Raw genomic sequence first — 20,607 nt, 5'->3', positions numbered from 1 at the left:
GCTGCCGGCTAGTCCACGTAGACTGAAGAATCGGCGGTTCGTGTTGGATGATTTTTACTAACCGAGTTTTATGAATGGCTGAAGAGTCATAAAATTAAATTTTGAAGTCATGTGTTGTGAATGTTCAGTTCAGGAACTGATCGCGATTTGAGTGTTGAAATTCGATATTGGTGCAGTTATAATTACTTAAAATGTTTGATAACTGTGTAAAATGTGGTGTCTTTGAACAAGTACTAATAGTAATAACGAGTGTGATAATAAAGCAGACTTTTTCCTGTGTAGTGATTCCAATAGCGCTGGTGAACAATGCGAAAAAGAGATACCAGTGAATAAGATTTGGTTTCGACAGAAACAAACTATTACAAGCAACATCAGATTTCACCGAAATTCCTTTCTGAACTATACGTAAAATAGTCAGAAACAAACCTTATGAATGCAAGACGCGATGTGATACGCGATTGCCAAAACCTTCAGATATTCATCTAATAAAATCATTAAAAAAAATAAACGACTGTTACAGAAGCAATGAGATTCCTACAACTAAAATCGTAAGGAAGAAATTGAATATATCCGGCCATAACGTGAGCTGCTGTAATAAAACTTTTCAGAATTGGATAAAGAAACTGGGATTTAGATTCAAAATAATAAACAAACGTCAAGCAGCTACGGGAAGCAGAAGAATAGTGGAATTGCGTAACAAATACTTAGAATAAATAACTAAATATAGACAAGAACAACGGCAAATTTTCTATTTGGACGAAACTTGGTATGACACTCACGACACAGTTACGAAAGGGTGGACTGATGGTTTGAGATTGTGTACGCCTAACATGCCTGCAAATAAAGGATCGCGATTAATAATTGTGCATTGCGGAGGAAGTAAAGGATAGGTTTCTATCGAATCTGAACTCTCTCGACTCAAAAATCCAATTCACAATGGAAACCCAAGGGGCTCTAGCCTTCTTGGATGATCTTGTGAACAGACGTAAAGATGGTACATTGGATCGTACAGGAAACCAACACACACATACGGGTACCTGAAAAATAACTCTAACTATCAGCCACAACAAAAGAGAGGGGTAATGAAAACTTTGGTTGAGAGAGCACGACGTATTTGTGAACCCGAGAGCCTTCCTGAGAAACTCAATCACATCAAAAATACCTTCAAAGGAAACGGATACAGCGATGGATAATTCGAGCTAGGATGGTCAAGGAAAAAGTCTTCCTTCCCTATGATAAAAATGTTAAAGAGCGAATTGGGAGAATCTTAGAGAAACTCGACGTGAAACCAATTATTAGGCCAACAAAAAGACCCTAGAGAACCATTAGCAACACTGGGGTATACCGGATTCCTTGTAGCTGCGTCTTGGTCTGCATTGGAACCACGAAAAGAAGTGTAGATACCCCTTTTTCTCAACACAGGAGACATTTCTGATTGATTCGGCCGTTACTTAATGAAGATCAACAGTAATTTCATAAGCTACACCTGACAATCTGGTGTAGTTTATGAAATTACAGGAAAACTTGTCGGCTTGGACAAAATAATGAATCAGTTGTAACCCAACATGCTCTCAACAAAGAAAACATTCACATTATCTCATTTGAAAATACACTAACACTTAATAAAACTCAAAATTACTATCCAAGAGTATACATATAGAGCGGCAATATAAATTCAAAAATACAGGAATAATTTTAAAGCAATGAACATTTATAAAATGTGGCTGCCTGTCCTTAAAGGTACACAAAGTCAGGTGATCTAAGTAAAATAAACACAGCCATGCCCGCTAAAAATAATATAAAACCAGAATAAAATCCAGCATCGTTGTTCATAACAACAGGAACATCAACTCGAGTACCAACTCGAGCACTGTGACAGTTGCCACATCGCCTTTGATAATATCTACCGCAGTAGCGGACAAAACGCCAGACATAGAAACCTGCAAACCACCGCCAAACCTTTTTCAAATGAAACTTTTTTGTAACATGTTACATTTAATACTAGACTAAATTCTACGTTGTGCTTCTTAAGGAGCTTCAAGATGATACGAATTTGTTGTACAACAGTTTCTATGTATTGGTTGTTACCACCGTTTGAACGATAATTGTAACGTAAATCTCTCACATAATAATAGGGGAGCCCAAGCGGGGATTTCGGGATTTACTTAAGCGCGGCAGATTATTATACAGGGGGATACCTTGTACCCGGTTGAGTACCTTCACCAAATATGAGCCCCATATATAAGGCCGCCTGTGAGTGATAAAGGATCAGATTAGTAAAAAAAAATTGATCATCAGAAATTCTCGAGCGTGTCAGATTAAGGTAGGGTGAGTTAATTACCTGCTAAAAAGTGTATATTCCAGTAATCTGACAATTTGAGAGTGACGTAAAGAAAGGGGAGGGCAGCAAAGTTGTGAAAAAATAACGTCATTTTGACATTCTCGAGCGTAGCTGATTTTTTTTTATTTTGAAGGAAATAATTCAAGGATAACGAAAAATATATAATCTGACGCTGTGTGATACCTATATTTCCCTCTCCGTGTTTCTATTCCTCTATTATCTATTCACTTTTTCTCTATCTATTACTCTCTCACTCCTTCCCCACTCTGAATTCTGTTGCCATGACGTCATCAAAGCTGATCACAGAGACTCGTTCGCGATGAAGATGAAGATGATAATGAAAAAAAAATTGTTTCTATCAGATTAAGCGAATCCCTCTAGATAATCGTCAGATTATGAGACAGCACGTCTAAAACATAAAGAAGAACCATATATATCCTAATCTGACGCGCTTGAGTTTTTCAAAATGGCGAATTTTTTTCGCACATTATAATAATGACCGCGAGTTTGCGTCAGATCGAAATCGTCAGATTATTTAATGAGATCTTTTTTTTGTTGCATTAACACCCCCTTAGAAAATCTGACGCGCTCGATTAAATTTTTTTCCTTTCCACTTTTAACCCTTACGTACAACCACCCACATCATGCAAACGATCAGATTAACATACCAATATTATTAAAAATACGCAGGACATTGATGCAATCAATATCTGATGCGCTCGAGTATGACCATGCAACAGTATTTTTACATATTTGAAAATCTATAGCCGTTTCTCCCACCGATGAAAAGGTATATATTATATAACATTTTTGTCTTCTTATTATCTAAGCTTTGCAACCTAATATGTCTCAATGACGCTCGAGTAAATCCCCATTTTGCATCGTGGGCTCCCCTGCTATAATGAAGTAGTATTGGAATAAGTATTGTAAAAATATTCAGAAATAGAAAGAATTTTAAATCAACTCACCATTTAATCAGCCTCCAATAAAAGATTCAAATCTTCTCGTAACTGATGACCTGAAAATGAAAAAGTTCATCAGTCATAATTTTCATGCGAGCTCAAGATGGTTACAAGTCAAAATGAAATCTCTGAACATTCATTTCTCCCAACTATCTACACCGTAAGTTCTTGTGACTGCCTGCCTGAAAACAACTATTTTCCCGGCTAATACCACGCTGTACATTGAATTATATCCGTCAGACATATATGCGAGATTTCCACAGAGATTAGTCTCGCAGGTGTTTCAGCAGGAATCGAAAATATCACTACGATTTATTACTTCCCATCAGTGCAGGAAAGATCCCGGTCCAAACAGCAGTGTTCTTGAGACTCAATTGGTTTCAACGGTGCTCGACTGCAAGTATGAAACCATCGTCTAAGAGAAATATTGTTAATTAGTAACAGCTCCAATTCTCTAACGGAAATCAAAATAAATCTAATGATTGTATCGAGAAGAGATACATGCCTATAAGAAAGTAAATATTTCAAATGAAATTTATCTCTCCAAAAGTGGTCATGCTGTTGGATGAACAAGAATCATCTACAAGGCTATCCTCTGAAAGATAACTATCAGGAATGTTACGCATACCATTCAATGTCCATCGTGGTATTAGCTGGGAAAGTAGTTTGTTTTCGGCAAGCATTTACTAGAACCTACAGTGTAGGTACCTTTGAAGAGAAGAATGTTTCAAGATTCCATTTTAAAATATTTATTTCTTGCATACAAAAGACACGCCTTTTTACAAAAATTCTTGAAAAGTATTCATACAGCAAATGCATGTGAACAATAATATATTTATCAATACTTTACCCCTCATTGAAAAAATACTCTTCTAAACTTGTTTTGTTGTTGTCTATATATTGTGTTCTGTGATCCATCACAAAAGGCATGACGGATTGTCTTTATCTTTTTGTCGCATTGTCTGCATCTTTCCTTCACTCGCTCTCTAAATGAACAATACCCAGTGAATTGCCATTTAATTAGACAGTTTTTTTATTCTATTTTTTTTCTCGAAACTCCGTTTGTGTTTCCACTATTCTTTATGTTTATTAAAGACCCGTTTTCTAATTTGGTACCGAACCAATCATTTTAGCGCCTCACCAGCTAATTCAGTAACCCCATATGGGATTGTTCATCATTATATGGTACATTCATCAATCTTTTCGTTTGTGTTTGAGTGTTCTGTCACCTGGAGCTAATATTTCTCAGTCTTTCTCAGTCTCAGTCAGTTCATGGAAGGAAATATTACTTTGAAACAACCGTGTTCGCATAATCAATAGGGTATAAGATAATCATTACAGTCGAAAAGTTATTTTTCCCTCATGAATTGATCCAACATTCCCCCTTTAGCTAAAAAAATGGAATATCTACCCCTCCCAACACACTTACCCAGCATGACATGGCAAATGTCCGTCGAAAACAACTATTTTCCTAGCTGATACCGTGACAGACTTGGGATTTTGTATAACAGACATTTGAGCGAATTTTCATTGTGATATTCATTTTTTAGGTATATGTATATCTTATTACCCGAAATTGGGTGTTTAGATTTTTAGTTGTATTCTTTTTCATTGGAAAATAACAAGTGGTCCAACGAAAAGTATGCACCTTGCTTTTCTCCTTTTTTGTAACTCAACGCAAAAATGCTCGGATAGGTCAATTTTGCTTCCGAGGGGGACACATTTTAGATGTATTTTTCTACCTTTGCCTTCAACCCCCTAGCGAGGGTGAGTAACAACCCTAAAATTTTAAATAGAAAGTGGGGTTGAGTGATATATCATTTGAAAGGGCACAAAAATATCTTTCCAATGATATCTAATTTGTTGTATTTCATTCAAACATGTAGGTATTATGAAGAAAAACAACTACAACCCAGTATTTTGAAATGTGTAATTGGCTTAGTAGAATCCTACTTCAGCAAGTGCTGAAAATGTGACCCATTTGCTTCCATACAATAATACAGATTTTGTTCAAATCTATTCCTAACATTCTGTAGCATATCAGGTGTTATATTTCTGCACTCTGCTGTAATTCGTTGGCGAAGATCTTCTATGGACTCGGGCTGCGTAGCAAAACATTTATTTTTCAAGTGTCCCCAAAGGGAAAAGTCTAAAGGCGATACATCAGGTGACCTGGCAGGTCATTCGATGGGGCCTCTCCTTCCAATCCACTGTCCAGGAAACCGGTCATCTAAAAACTCTCTTACCGGAGCAACATGTGAGGAGGTGCTCCATCTTGCTGGAAATGAAGCCGATCATCATTATGATTTTGGTCATTTTCAATTATTTCTGTTATGAGAAGATAAATTGTATCTTCAAGCATGTTTAGGTAGACCTCACCAGTTAAATTCCCAGGAATAAAAAGTGGCCCTACGATATGACTACCTAATATGCCACACCAGACATTGATTTTTTGAGGGTACTGGGTATGGACCTCTCGGAATAAGTGTGGGTTACTATCATCCCAGTAACGGCAATTATGCCTATCCACAGCTCCATTAAAAAAAAAATGTACTCTCATCAGAAAAGCACGTGTTGAATGATAGGTGCGGATCATCAATTAGTAGCTGGCTCAGTTGTTCACATAATTGCAGCCTTCTATCAGATCATCTTCATTGAGTTCCTGTACTAATTTAATTTTGTAAGGATGAAATTTATAGGCTTTTAAAATCCGTATTATGGACGAACGAGAGACACCTGAGGCTGCAGCAAGCTGACGGGTACTTTGAGTATGATCCAATTCAACATGTCCCAAAACAGCGACTTCCACTACTTCATTTCTGATCGGTTTCCGTGGCTGGTGTTTCACATTTCAGACAGATCCGGTATCGACAAACTTTTGGACTAACTTGGCAACGTACGAATCATTCACATTTTTCCCGGGATGACTGTTATTAAAGAGGCGAGCAGTAAGTCTAGCACAACTATTATGATGATAATAAAGTTTAACAATTTCAACTCGTTCAGGAATGGAATAAACCATTTTTAGCGTAAAGTTGAAATAATTTCAAAAGCAACCGTACTGAATCAATGAACGTTTGCCTAAATTCTTTTTGTACACTTATCTGCTGTTGTTATTTGAACCAAAAAACGCACGAGAGAAATTGAGGAATGTAGTAGTGATAAAAATGCCATTTTTCCGCATTTTTATTAATACCAAAAATATCGAGTAAATGTTCTTGCTTATTTTATAACTATTCAAGTAAATACAACAAATTAGATATCATTGGAAAGAGAATTTTGTGCCCTTTCAAATGATATATCACTCGACCCCACTTTCCATTTAAAATTTTAGGGTTGTTACAAAATTGACCTGTCCGAGCATTTTTGCGTTAAGTTACAAAAAAAGGAGAAAAGCAAGGTGCATACTTTTCGTTGGACCACTCGATATAATGTTTTACAGATATCGTAGGTATATTAAGTTGTATTTATTTCAAGAAGTTCATTATTCACTACGAAAATGTTAGCGAAACATGTCGTGTCATTTCAAAATAGAAACAGGGAAAATACTAATGAGAGCACTGTTTTTCATAACAAATAAAATCTTATGATCAGATCAAGTTTGCTTTTTACATAATATATATTTTATCTCGCCTGATAAGGAAACCAAACTGAGCAAAAAGCACGAAAGGTAATTGATTGAACTCAAAAAAAATTGTATTTCATCTCATTTCAGATATATCACATATTTCAATTATAGATAGAATGGATGACGTCAAATTAATATTTGTATACAATACCAACTGAAATAATTTCATAACTGTTTCACTTCACAATGCTCGCTTTTTATCAGCTCCGGAGTTTTTTTATGCTCATTCAACCTCTGCAAATCAAACAATACCTCATTATTTCAAGTGGGATCCTTAGATTAGCTCGTGCGACCTTGAAGCAAAAACGGATTCAATGAGACTCATTGATTCACCAGCATTGATCAAGACTTTTTATATTTATCTCATTCACTATTTTTTCTCATTACACCGCAAATACCGGTATATTTTTATGGGCACTGAAATTTTATTATTGTGGTGTATAAATAGTTTGTAAAAGCCAAATGAAATGAGTTCATTATTTCTATTACTGTACATATTCAAATAAAATCCCGAGACACGTCAAATTTAAATTATAATTTGACATACTTCAACGGAAAATGCTACCCCTACCTTCAACCCCCGTCGAATGACAGGTACAACCCTCAATATTTTAAATGAGAAGTATAGACTTGTGATATATCGTTTGAAAAGTATCTTCATTACCTATTCAAAAATGTTATCGCTTTCAAGTTTATTGCAACACATAAGATAATAGTATATTATGCAACGATCATGTAATGATGGTTATTAAGACACGAGCATTAACCGGGATACGAAACGAGCCGAAGGCGAGTTTTGTATGGTATATGCGAGTGTATTAATAACCATTACATGAGAGTTGCATACGCTATTTTTTTTAAACCCGATAAATAATGGAAAACTATAAATATTATATTTGTATTGAACACATTTACAGTAATTAACTCATATTTAAAAAAAAACACAAACTTAATGGTATTATCATGGATATATGAAAACTATAAAGATTCAAATTATATTTATATTGAATATAACAACTGTAATCTGATCTTTTAAAAATATTGGAGTCGATGGTATTCCTTCTATATCGCTGTTTTCAGATATTTTGGTAATATAGGTAGGTAATATGAAAACTGATTTTGACAAATAAAGCAATTAGTTACTTAGGTTAGAATCTAGGACAAACAAACGAACAGGATTCTTGATTGAAAAATTATGGGTTTCTATTGGTTGATAATCTGTATCGTTATGAAAAATCTGTATCATAATGGATATCATTATGAAACGGATTATGGTCATATAAGTGTATTGTTAGAGTACGGGTGTAGAAAAAGTAAATTAAAATCATGTAGTTACCGAAATTCGATGAAATATACTCAAAACTTATTGCAATATACTCAAAACTCATTTCATGCTGAGGTATTGGTAGTAAGAAAGTAAGCAAAAACCATAGCAATTTTCAGTTTAGATGGTAAATAATTTCCGTGGCAACGTTAGTTTGAAACGCCTTGTCAACTTGTTTTTTATGTTACAACATCAGTTGTCAATATTTTAATTGAGGTTTAAAGTTCGTCAATTTCAAGTCTGACAAATAGTTAGATTAACGGAAATGCATAAAATAATTGTTTAACAAATGATTGGTTACGGAGATGAAACCCGAACCCAACAGGAAGTAGCTCGCCTATTTCATGAGAAATTTTCTAATTTACCGCCCTTATCTCAAGGAACAATAAGCAAAATAGAGAAGCAGTTTCGCGAGCTTGGTCATGTGGGGCAGATAAAAATCAGCTACCAATGCAATGAGTGATGAACTCAAATTAGAAGTGATGCTTGATTTTGAGGAAAACCCACATACATCGAGTGGACAGGCATCCACTACATTTAATGTTAGCCATACATCGATAGTAAACATATTACAATAAAATGAAATACATCCCTATGAAAATGATACCTACTCAGGAGCTCATTGAAGACGATTTTGATAGAAGAACTTATTTTTGTGAGCAAATGATGGACATGTTGGATAACAATATCATCCAATTAGAGGACTTTATGTTTTCTGATGAGTGTACTTTGTCTCTTAACGGTCATGCTAATCGGCAAAATTCCCGGTACTGGTCAACGAAAAATCCTCACTAGATGAGAGAAGAACACACGCAATACCCTCAAAAGGCTCATGTTTGGGCAGGGAAACCATATCATTGGTCCCTTTTTCATTGAGGGCAACTTGAATGGCGATAATTGTTTGGCACTACTTCAAAATGATGTCATTCCACGTTTTGCAAATTTATATTCTGATCCAGGAAACTCTCAAGTCCCAGTGAATACGATATGGTTTCAGGAGGATGGAGAACCACCACATTACCAAGTTACTGTCCGGCAATACCTCCATACAACATTTCCCAATCGGTGGATAGGGAGGCGAGGATTGATTGAATGGCCAGCGCAATCACCTGATCTTTCATCATTAGATTTTTTTATAGGAATATGTGAAGAGCAATGTGTACTCATCTTAATTGTTGCTTTAAACTTGAAAGCAATAAAAATTTTGAATAGAGAATGAAGAGATCTTTCAAACGATATATCACAAACCTATACCTCCTATTTGAAAATTTGGGAGTTGTACCTGTCATTCAAAGAGAGTTGAAGGTAGGGGTGGCATTTTTACGATGAAAAATGTCAAATTATAATTTACATTTGACGTGTTTCGGGATATTTTTTTAAATATTTACAGTAATCGAAATAATGAATTTATTCCATTTGGCTTTCACACACTGTATATAATATTATGTTTTGCCAATGTCGACACAAAATATATTCGGAAGAGTTGACTCCACAAAACTTGAACTTTTACATAAACATCTAATTCATTCAAACGATATACTATTACAAAATTTCGATAATAGAATGAACATCCTTCATTATTTCATCATTTTATTTGCATAGATTCCACTAACTTCAAACTATTTTTGGAGTTATTGATATTTACGAAGGATTCGTAGTCAGCTCAATGTCGGCTATTTTTGTAACAATTTACCCAATTATCTACATACTCATCTCATAATGTGAATTCAGATAATTGCATTGTTTTTGAAGATTATAAAATGAAATTCATTCATTTATTTATATATTTATATCCAAACAGACCTATCGGTCTCATTACGTGGATAAATTGAACATTGTAACTTAATATTGAAAAGAAAAAAAAGTGCATAATGCAGCAACAGCACACATAAGACATTTATACACACATATCCAAGAAATAATGCAAGCAAATGCTCTCACTTTGTGAAAGAGTCCAATCCAAATCAATCATTGCATTGAAGTTGTTGGCTAGTCGAAATATGGTCGCAAGAGGGGCCCTTGTAGTTGTTACCAATCGAGGTATATTGAACTTAGCTATTGTTCGGGTTCTGCGAAGAGGTATATTAAATTTTATCAAAGCTAACAGTTCAGAAGAATTTATTATGTTGTTAATAATTTTGTAGGGAAAAACCAACATGCAAAGGGTATGTCTATGTTCCAAAGACAAAATTTTAAATTCATTTCTCAAATTAATTGTTCGTACTGTATTATAATCTGCTCTAGTGTGATATTTTTTGAAAAACAAGTATGAATTTATTCTGTATTTTTCAACTCTCTGAAGTATTGTCCGACTTTCTCCTGACCATATTATTGAAGCAAATTTTAATTTAGGCCTAACCAGTGTATAGTAAAGACACTTGATTGTATTAATATTCTTGAAATTTTTAGTTTGTCTTATCAAATATCCCAACATACGAGTTGAAGAACTAATAATTCCATGAATATGATTTGCAAACGACAAGACATTATTGTATGTTACACCTAGATCCTTGACTTCTTGGCAGCTCTCAAGAGCTTGTCCATTTATCATATATTCAAATTCAATAGGATTTTTTTGCGTGATTGTGGTACATTTTTTAAGATTGAAAAATAACTTATTTTCACAACTCCACCTATACACATTATGTATATCTTTTTGTAGCTTGACACAATCTCTAACATTTTTTATTTTCTTGAAAATTTTCAAGTCATCTGCAAATAGCAAGCAATTTGAATGATAAAGTACCGAAGCCAAATCATTGACAAATATTATGAAAAGGAGGGGTCCAAGATTGGAGCCCTGTGGTTCTCCCGAGTTGACACAAAACTTACCATTGTGTTTAACAATGAAAGACCTATCTCTTAAGTAGTTTTTTATTAATTATAAAATTATTCGCCAATCCAAAACTATTCAATTTATTGAGAAGAACATCATGATCCACTTTATCAAATGCCTTTTGAAAATCTGTGAATACTACATCTAATTGTGACTTCTATTCCAATATCTCATATGCATGATTGGTAAAAAGAAATAAATTAGTAACTATAGACTTGCCAGCTACGAAACCGTGTTACTGGGGAATAACATATTTCCCAACATAGTGATACAATTTAGCGTAAATCAACTGTTCAAATAATTTAGACGGTGCACACATAATAGAAATGCACCTATAATTTTCGATATTTATTCGGTTTGCAGATATAGGTATTGGAGTGACTGTGGCCGTCTTCCATATTGAGGGAAACACTTTTGTTGATATTATGAGATTATATTTATGAAGTAAAGGTTCACTTAACCACTCATTGCAAGCTTTAAGGATATATGGTGGAATTCCGTCGATTCCAGCTGATTTCTTGGGTTTGAGCTTTTTAACTGCTTTATCATAATCAGAATTTGTAATTTCATCAATGTCAATTATGCTGTTGAATAAAACTTTATCATACTCGTGATATACATCATACTTTGCGTTGATTGGTTCATAAACTGACGAGAAAACGTTTTCAAATGCATCAGCTGTTTTATTTATTAATTTCTACTTCTGCCCCATTTAGTCGATAAATCGCAAGATTTAAATTACTACTTTTCTTAGTTCCAAAATTCATTTGAATCATTTGACAATTTTTTTCCATTTCAATTATATACCTACTTTCTTCTAATTTAATTAAATTTCTCAACTTTTTCCTTGTTTGTACATAATTGTCTTTAAAATAATATTTCACTAGTCTATTTCGAAAGCCTATATAGATGGGGGAACCAACAAAACTAACGATATCTCTCGCAGATATTCCATCCTTATGTATTTTTAGGTAAAAGTACATTTTTAGGAAAAACTCCATTGTCACATGTGAGGTATTAGGCAACTGTGAACTGTTTTGATATCATCTGCGAAAGTATAATTCGAAATTAGTAATCTGAATATTGTTGAATTACTTTGTGAAACGCAACAAGCCAATTTTCACAGACTTCTTGAGTAGGAGTGATATTCGACAAATGCCCACGATCTCCTGTTATTCGACCTCTAGAATTGATCTAATTGAAGTAGAGGTTACATTGATTGGAATCAGAAAGATCAACCACTTTCCGCAGCTCAATGAGAGTTATCCTAAAACGTTAACATATTCTTGACCTGAATTTGGCGATACAAACATGCAAGGTTTTTGGATCCTTGAAGGCTACTATTCGGACTAGTCAGTTCTACTGTGAATTCCTTTGATTTAAAGTCGAAATAAACCAGGAATCAAACGTTTCAAGTCAATATCTTAATTTTTTATAACTTTTCAAATTATTGTCAATGTCAAAATCCCCAAATGGGGGAAAAATTGAGGAAGTAGGTGTATCTCTTTAATTTATCGATGTTTTGTGTAAACTGGTTGCAATATTACATATGACAATGTCTTCTTTTAGAGATCTGCAAAAAAGATTGCGATTGCATATTTCTATGGTTCAAAAATACGAGAATCGTCTCAGAAATACCTGGCTCAACAAAAAACACAGAAATAATCTCCATGTAACTCTATAAACTTTTTCCAGCGACGTTCAATAAGTTCGATACTGTCTAGCTCCTCAAAAAAGTCATTAACTGACGCTATCACTTCTTCATCGCTGGGAAGTCTTTGACCACTGAGCCAATTATTCAAGTTTGGCAACATATTGATAAAAATGTTTACTTTTTGTTACTAAGAATTGAATACGAACAACAGAATTAAATATTTTTCAAATGAAATCATATTATGTTGATCTTCAATAATTTCTGAAGACAAAATTATTACAATGTGTTAAAACAACGATAAAAATAAAATAAATACAACAATAAAAATTAATTGGCGCTCCGGGGCGACTTCATTGATTCCAGTGGCGCATTTGCTTTTTCAGCTGCAGGAAAACCCGGAAAAACCTGCAGCACCACATCATCTGAAGATCTTGATTGACTGACACTCTCATATTAACACACAGCTGAAGCTACTGAGCCTAGAATGTTGAAATGTGCAGGTAGGTTCTTTGTATAACGTAAATAAGCATCAAGAAAGGGAATCAGCAATTTTCACACCCAAGGGGAAAAATAGGGGTTCAAAGATTGTATTGAAGTTCTGGGTTGACAAAAAAATATTGTAAAATTCAAAATAAAACATTCTCAAACACTTTCAAACGAAAGTTATTGCACGGTTTCCAGTTTTTATGGAATTTATCAAAGTGGTATTCTTATAATGATAATTTGAAGTCAGGCTGAGACTGAGGATTAGATGCTGAATACTTTTATATTCATACCGTGTTTGAAGAGGTGGAACTATAATTCCAAAGAAATTTTGATTTGGATCCAACAGGTATTTCTGCAGTATATCTTTCCTTAGTATCCAAGCGATGCATTTATATAAATAGAAATCTTCACTTCATAGAAATTCCATTGGAAACTAGGACAGTTTATTTTAGTTTTGATACTTTTTATTGCAAAAGACATGTACGGTGCGCTGAGGCAGTAGAAATTTTCGTTGACTGAATCATTTGCAGGGCTCTCAAGATTAATTTTTGAATTACAGGAACAGAGGATGTTTGTAGCTTTTAATATTTTTTTCTGACAAACAAAACTGAGTTATTTCCATGTTTTTATCAGCGATGAGCGCTGTAAAATGATTTGTGTTTTTTGAAGCACGACGCATTGAAAATTGTTCTCGAAACAGAGGCGGAGAATAACGAGAGAAATGAGTAGGTACCCCAATATGCGACTTCAAATAAAGTAAATTAAAAAAAATAAATATTCTCATAATTATATCAATAATATTGATGAACAATTTTCATTTTCAAAATTTTTAACCGTGGAAATTCAAGATTCAGAAAGAATGTCGTTAAAACTTTCAAACATTCGCCTATACGGGGTGTTCAAAGTTAGAGAAGAATATAGATTTTTGAAGGCATCTGAGAAACTAGTGGAACTGAAAAATTAATATCTCAGTCAAAGGTTATCCCATATGATGATTTGTTAATTTCATGGAGATACATGCTAGCATTGCGAAGTCAGTAGCGGTAGTAAAAAATGTTAGAAAATTCCAATGAAGGATAACTTTTTTGAATTTTTTCATAAAGCATATCCATTTGTATACAAGAATGAGCTTCTGTTGCTGTAATAGTGATTGTTTCCGAGGAAAATAGACGAATCCAAATCAGGTGTACCCCAATCATTTTCGGAATCTTAGATTCCGGGGGAAAATTCGGAAATAAATAGATGAGTGGAAGAAGACGAAAACCACCTTTGCTGTTGGTCTTTATTTTTTAATGTTGTTCGAAGAATTGGTAATTGGTATCTAGTTTAATCCCTCTAAGGAACTTGAGCACTAGCAGACCAGGGCTTGAAATTTGTAAATATTCTGAAGTTTCGGTGAAGAAACAACAGCTGAGGTGGGGACATAATGATAGGTCTTTATTTATCCTTATTAGATTTGTTATGTTTCTATAAAGAATACATTAATGACTCAACTTATTATATGGTAATTACGAGAAAACGCCGGAAATCAGGTGATCAATGTTTTTTATGCAAAGTACATTGACATCTGTTGATAATCTCATCGAGGAAGATCACCGATAACTACATTTAATTTTGAGAACGCACAAATTAACTTCTAAATCTACTTGAAACTATACACTCATATTAGTACACCAATACAGCTATAAATTGAGAGAAAATGAATTCATCTACAGTAAATCATATCCTAAATAATAGCCTATCCCCGAAATTTCACCTTCGTCGCTTAATAACCGTCCATAAAGAAGAATCAGGGGCCGGAAAAATCATCTGCTTCGTCCTCAATTCAGTCAGCATCCCTATTGAAATGAAGTTAGTGGAGCTCTTACAATTTATTCATTCATCTTATATTCACCTCTACACCATAAGGATAAAAAGTTATGGTTCATTTGATGTGACTTCAAATTGTAACAAAACCATTAATGGAATTTTGGGATGAGGATTTTATGTAGAGATTTTGCATAGACGATTGAGTTTGTCGTTTAGCAAACCTTTTACGTGTGTTACTAACCCCTTGGAATACCACTGTTCAAGTCAGCAACATACAAATTCCCATTGTTTGTTTTTTATCTTTTCCCACGTCACGTCGACGTAACATAACACCAAAATAATCTCTGAGTAAACGTAATTTGGCAATAAATTAGCCTGTGATTGACATTTTGGATAACGTTCTGACTGAGTGTTTATAGTTGACAGAGCGCTCGGAAATATTGTGCATTTTCAAATGCCATATCGAATATTGTTTTGATGAATGTGAATTGATGGATGGAAAACAAAGTTGGAGAAAATTCAACTAGCCTTGACGACGAATTAGAAATTTCTCGCTATATTCACTAGATTGAATATTTGGAAAGTTTCAACGTTTTCAATGATCATCAATTTGGCTTTCAGAAAAAAGATCAACAGGCGATTTCTAGCGCATGTTACTCTTATTTGGAATAACGCAATCGAGAAACATACAGAGTCAAGAGCTGTTGCGCTTGATATTTCTAAAGCCTTTGACCATGTGTGGCATGAGGATTTGCTGGCCAAACGTCGTCAACGGATATATCTCATATACTTTCACCATCAACGCTGGTGTTCCCCAGGGATCCATATTGTCTCCAACCCTCTTTTTATTGTATATCAACGACTTATTGGAAAAAAAAAGAATCCATGTCAGATAACATAAACACGAATTCTTCGAACACAATATTTATTCTAATCCTATAACGAACATTGATAAACAACACGTGTGGACTCCAAGAATGCTTAGCTGTGACTGTTCTCATTCAACCGATCCAGGGTTACTCGTCATCTCCTACATTCGGCCATCTTGCAAAAGGTCTGTCCTTAAACCTTATTCTGACCTAAGAACAAAAAAAAATATTGGAAAAATTCAATGGTGACGTAAATCAAAGGTAACATTTACCTTCTTTACTTACAGAGCAACGTTTGCTCAATGATGACGTTCACCAAAGGTAACGTTTACCTTTTCTACTTACAGAGCAACGTTTGCTCAATGGTGACGTTCACCAAAGGTAACGTTTACCTTTCCTACCTACAGAGTAACGTTTGCTCAATGGTGACGTTCACCAAAGGTAACGTTTACCTTTTCTACCTACAGAGTAACGTTTGCTCAATGGTGACGTTCACCAAAGGTAACGTTTACCTTTTCTACTTACAGAGCAACGTTTGCTCAATGGTGACGTTCACCAAAGGTAACGTTTACCTTTTCTACCTACAGAGTAACGTTTGCTCAATGGTGACGTTCACCAAAGGTAACGTTTACCTTTGCTACCTACAGAGTAACGTTTGCTCAATGGTGACGTTCACCAAAGGTAACGTTTACCTTTTCTACCTACAGAGCAACGTTTGCTCAATGGTGAGGTTCACCAAAGGTAACGTTTACCTTTTCTACCTCCAGAGCAACATTAGCTCAACGTACTTTTGGTCGTCTTGTGTACTTATCCATTACTCAAGATGATTTGGAGACATAACTGTTCTTGAACGTCTATAACCTTGTCTGAGATCTTCCGCTTCGTGACAATTGTGAGCTACATGTCCTGAACTTTTACAATTAGAACACACAATAAGAGGTTTTCTACAATTTTTAGCTATATGTCCCGAAATACCACAATTGAAACAAGTTAAACCTCCTTTGGAATTTTTTCTATTTTGATCTTGATGAACAGGACGACTATTAAATGAAGGAGTTCGGTAACTAGCACTAGGGAGTGTGATTTGAGATGGCATATTTCCTATGGTATTCAAATAAGCATATAACAAATTAGCATCAGTATACTGGGCTGATCTAACAATACGAGCTGAATTTTCATCTGTTATACCACGTATTACAGCATCGACTAAATATTCATCAGGAATTGACAAATTGAGTGCTTTTAATTTTAACAACTTTGGAAAGCAATAGTCGCCTAAGTTTTGACCAGGTTGTGTTTCATAATTGGCAGCACACTTTAGCAAATCAGAAAATGTAACAGACTTACGGAATTGAAGTTTCATTAAACGTTTTACTCCTCATATTTGGCATTTTCGTCGAACCACTGCCGTGCGTTGCCTCTCAACCTCCCCGATATCAGCCGTATTATAGAATCATCATCCCAACCATATATTGCAGCCAGATAATCGACTATACCAAGCCATTGTTCCACCACTGAGTCATCTTGAGACGGATAGAACAAAGGAATCAGAAAATCGTCACCTGTTTGATGAGTGTACTTAACCTGTCTTTGTTTCAATCTCTTCAATTCAGATTTCAATCTTTCTCCATAAAGATAAATGTCTCTGAACCGAATATAATGATGTCAGAACAGTCAATTCCGCCTCCTGCTTCGATGAATTTGTTGGGACTCAACATTGACACCAATATGTCTTGGCACAAGCATGGTGCCAAGCTGGAATTGAAAAGGCTGCTTCTCAAAAGATTGGATCACTGTTTCGAACCAGAAAACTGTACAATTCGCACCAACTTTTGATGCTTTATAAAGCTCAGATAAGACCTTTGGAGTATTGTTCAAATGTATGGAGCTCCGCCCCTAAACATATTCTGAAGCTGCTGGATTTCATCCAGAAAAGAGCCATCCGCTTGATTGGAGACACAAACATGACTTGCAACCTTGATAGTTTGACTGTTGCATTGTGGATTACTCACTTGTTGAAAACATAGGACATAGAGGTCATATTCCCATAACAGAGCCGGGGTAATACTTCAGCTGAGATAGGAGAAATTATTTATGGCCCGTATATTGAGTCCGACCCTGGACCTGAAGTCGTAAATTAATACTATCTAATTATGTTTCTATAATCGCTGCCAGTTCTTTGATGTCATTATATCCTAATCAGTTTTACTTCGCGAAAGGTTGGAATATTATCTATTTTAGAATTAATTTACTTATTATCCGCTCTATTTTCAGATTGAATTACAGGAATGTCGTATTGTAGCTAACAGCTTCCTCAATAACTATCGTTTTTTAGGTTAACATTTTTGTTTGACTGCTCAGTTCTGTGCATATCAGTACAATTAATTTCACTTTCATGAATTATGACTTCCTTTGTTTTGTTTATCTATTGTTTGGCATTGCAAATTGCAACTCTATTTTGACCTTTTTATTGTTCAAGCGTTTTCACATATTTTCGCTGAGTGAAAAAAGTTTGATTAACTGTGAGACTGAATATAATATTCTGTGGCAAGAATTAACGATGTACTTTCGAAATAACAAAAACGAATGCGAGGGGGCTATAGTTATATCAAGAGGGTATTTTCTTCCTTTGCATGATCTTTGTATACGAGAAGAATTGATTTTGCTATTTTCTTCTTTGAAAGATTCCCACATTTTTTTCGTATATAGATGGTGAAATAGAAAGTCAAAGCCTTTCTTTTCCATATATAGTTCAATTCTAACAGAAATATTATTGTCCAGCTCATCTGAAACATTCAGTATATTATAAAATCTCAAACTCCCTCTACCAAGGGAGTTTGAGAATTGTGAGTGTTCATATTTATCGTTTGATTATGTTTAAAAAGACTGGAAAACCAAACTAGCGAACTTGGAATGATGAAGAGTTCGGTTTCAGATCAGAAGACTCGACAGAGCTGCAAGTCCTAAGGGTAGTAGACTTTGCGACGGAAAGATTCAACCTCTGCAAAGGATAGAACACCGGAGCGATTATGTTAGACGTCTCCAAGGCGTTCGACAGAGTTTGGTATGACGGACCTCTGGCCAAAATAAGCAATTTTGGTTACACGAAACAAATGGTAAGCTTAATCGAGTCTTTTCTAGCTGACAGGCGATGCCGCTGCAGAGTAGGACAAGACCTCTCAACCATGCGACTACTGGAAGCAGGAATCCCACAAGGTGCTGTCCTTTCGCCACACCTCTTCTCGGTATTCACAGCAGACGTGCCAAGCCAAGCTGCTGGAGAGATCAACAAGCCAAGCGCACGTCACTAGATACAGGCAGATAAATTAGAGGAATGGGCCAACTTGTGGAAGATCAGTATAAATCCGGAGTCGGACACACGCACTTTCAACGGAAAAGAGATTCCGTAGACCAACGAAGCTATAGTCCGTTCATAATTTGTCGATAGCACAAAATGAGGGCCCAAGTCATAAAACGGTCGTAAAACTCGTAAAATCATAGGCGGAGGTTTCTGAGGTGTTTATTCATTAAATATAAAGCTTCAGTTTATATTCGAAACTTGCCTTGAAAGGGTGAAGTTGTTACGAACGAAAATAATTTTTGGTTTAGTACATTTTTTAATCGCATTTAATTTACGGCTCGTTGGTGTTTCGGCGTCTACGGCAGTAATTAACGTCTCTAATATTTATTTTGCGAATTTTGTGCAGTGCGTGAGTAACTTTTTTTCATATTCCTACAAACATATACGTACCTTTCGTTCCTGCTTGTTTTGTTTGATTGCTTGCGATGGCTTCGTCATCATCATCAACATCATCAAGTTTTACACCGGTACTGTTGCGTACAGTCAGTAAGTCTGTCTATTCACCAAGAGAGAAGACTATTGTTTTGAACGTTCACGATGCTCTGGTTTCTCAGAATCCCACAAACACTGTTCAGAACATAATCAAGAGTTGTGCCAACATGACGGGCCTAGGGGAGTCAACAATATATAGGTTTCTATCAGAAAGAAAAAAAAAAGGTATAGCTAACCCAAATACAAACGAATACTTAAAGAGGGGGAGAAAACCTATTGAAATTGATGAATTTGCCAAAAATGGTATTCGAAGGAAAATTCACGAATTTTTTTACAAAAAAGAAATACCCAACTTAAACAAAATTTTACAAGAAGTTAGAGACGACCCGGATTTGCCTCATGTCGGACGAACCAAATTGTGGCAAGTTTCAAAAGAATTAAATTTCCGGTGGGAGAAATCAGACCGAAAATCACTTTTGATTGACCGGGAAGAGATAATATGTTGGAGAAGAAAGTATCTAAGATCTATACGAAAATTTCGGGCTGAAGGAAGGCCAATTTACTATCAGGACGAAACGTGGGTAAACGCAGGTCATACTCTCACAAAAATTTGGACAGATAAAAATATATCAAGCTCCAGGCAAGCCTTTATGGAAGGTTGGTCTACTGGTATTTCCCCACCCTCTGGTAAAGGCAGTAGATTAATAGTTTCTCACATTGGCAGTGAAAAAAGATTTGCTAAGCATGGTTTGTTGGAATTTGAATCCAAAAGCACAAAAGACTATCACGAGGAGATGACAGCTGATGTTTTCGAAGAGTATTTTGAGCAGATGATTGAACATATACCACCAAACTCAATTATAGTATTAGATAATGCACCTTATCATTCACGACTAGTTGAAAGA

The 20,607-nt window shown here is 35.2% G+C and overlaps 1 protein-coding gene across 3 annotated transcripts in view; it reads right to left on the bottom strand.

The window, feature by feature from the left end:
* LOC111512232 (uncharacterized) overlaps nucleotides 1-20,607 on the bottom strand; it is a 159,614-nt gene that overhangs the window by 80,133 nt on the left and 58,874 nt on the right. For 2 of the 3 annotated variants that reach the window (XM_074169573.1, XM_074169677.1), the window contains exon 3: nucleotides 3,310-3,359. The gene's annotated coding sequence lies outside the window, so the exon portion shown is untranslated. Of the gene's footprint in view, nucleotides 1-3,309; nucleotides 3,360-7,183; nucleotides 7,454-20,607 lie in introns of those variants that run through there. The other variant, XM_074169627.1, reaches the window with a different exon arrangement.

The sequence above is a fragment of the Leptinotarsa decemlineata genome, unplaced genomic scaffold, assembly GCF_025532065.1.
Source record: "Leptinotarsa decemlineata unplaced genomic scaffold, Ldec_3_MD MMD2_P_RNA_scaffold_1, whole genome shotgun sequence".
Classification (NCBI taxonomy): domain Eukaryota; kingdom Metazoa; phylum Arthropoda; class Insecta; order Coleoptera; family Chrysomelidae; genus Leptinotarsa; species Leptinotarsa decemlineata.
The sequence above is the reverse complement of the archived record's forward strand: the minus strand, read 5'-3'. Positions and strand labels throughout refer to the sequence as shown.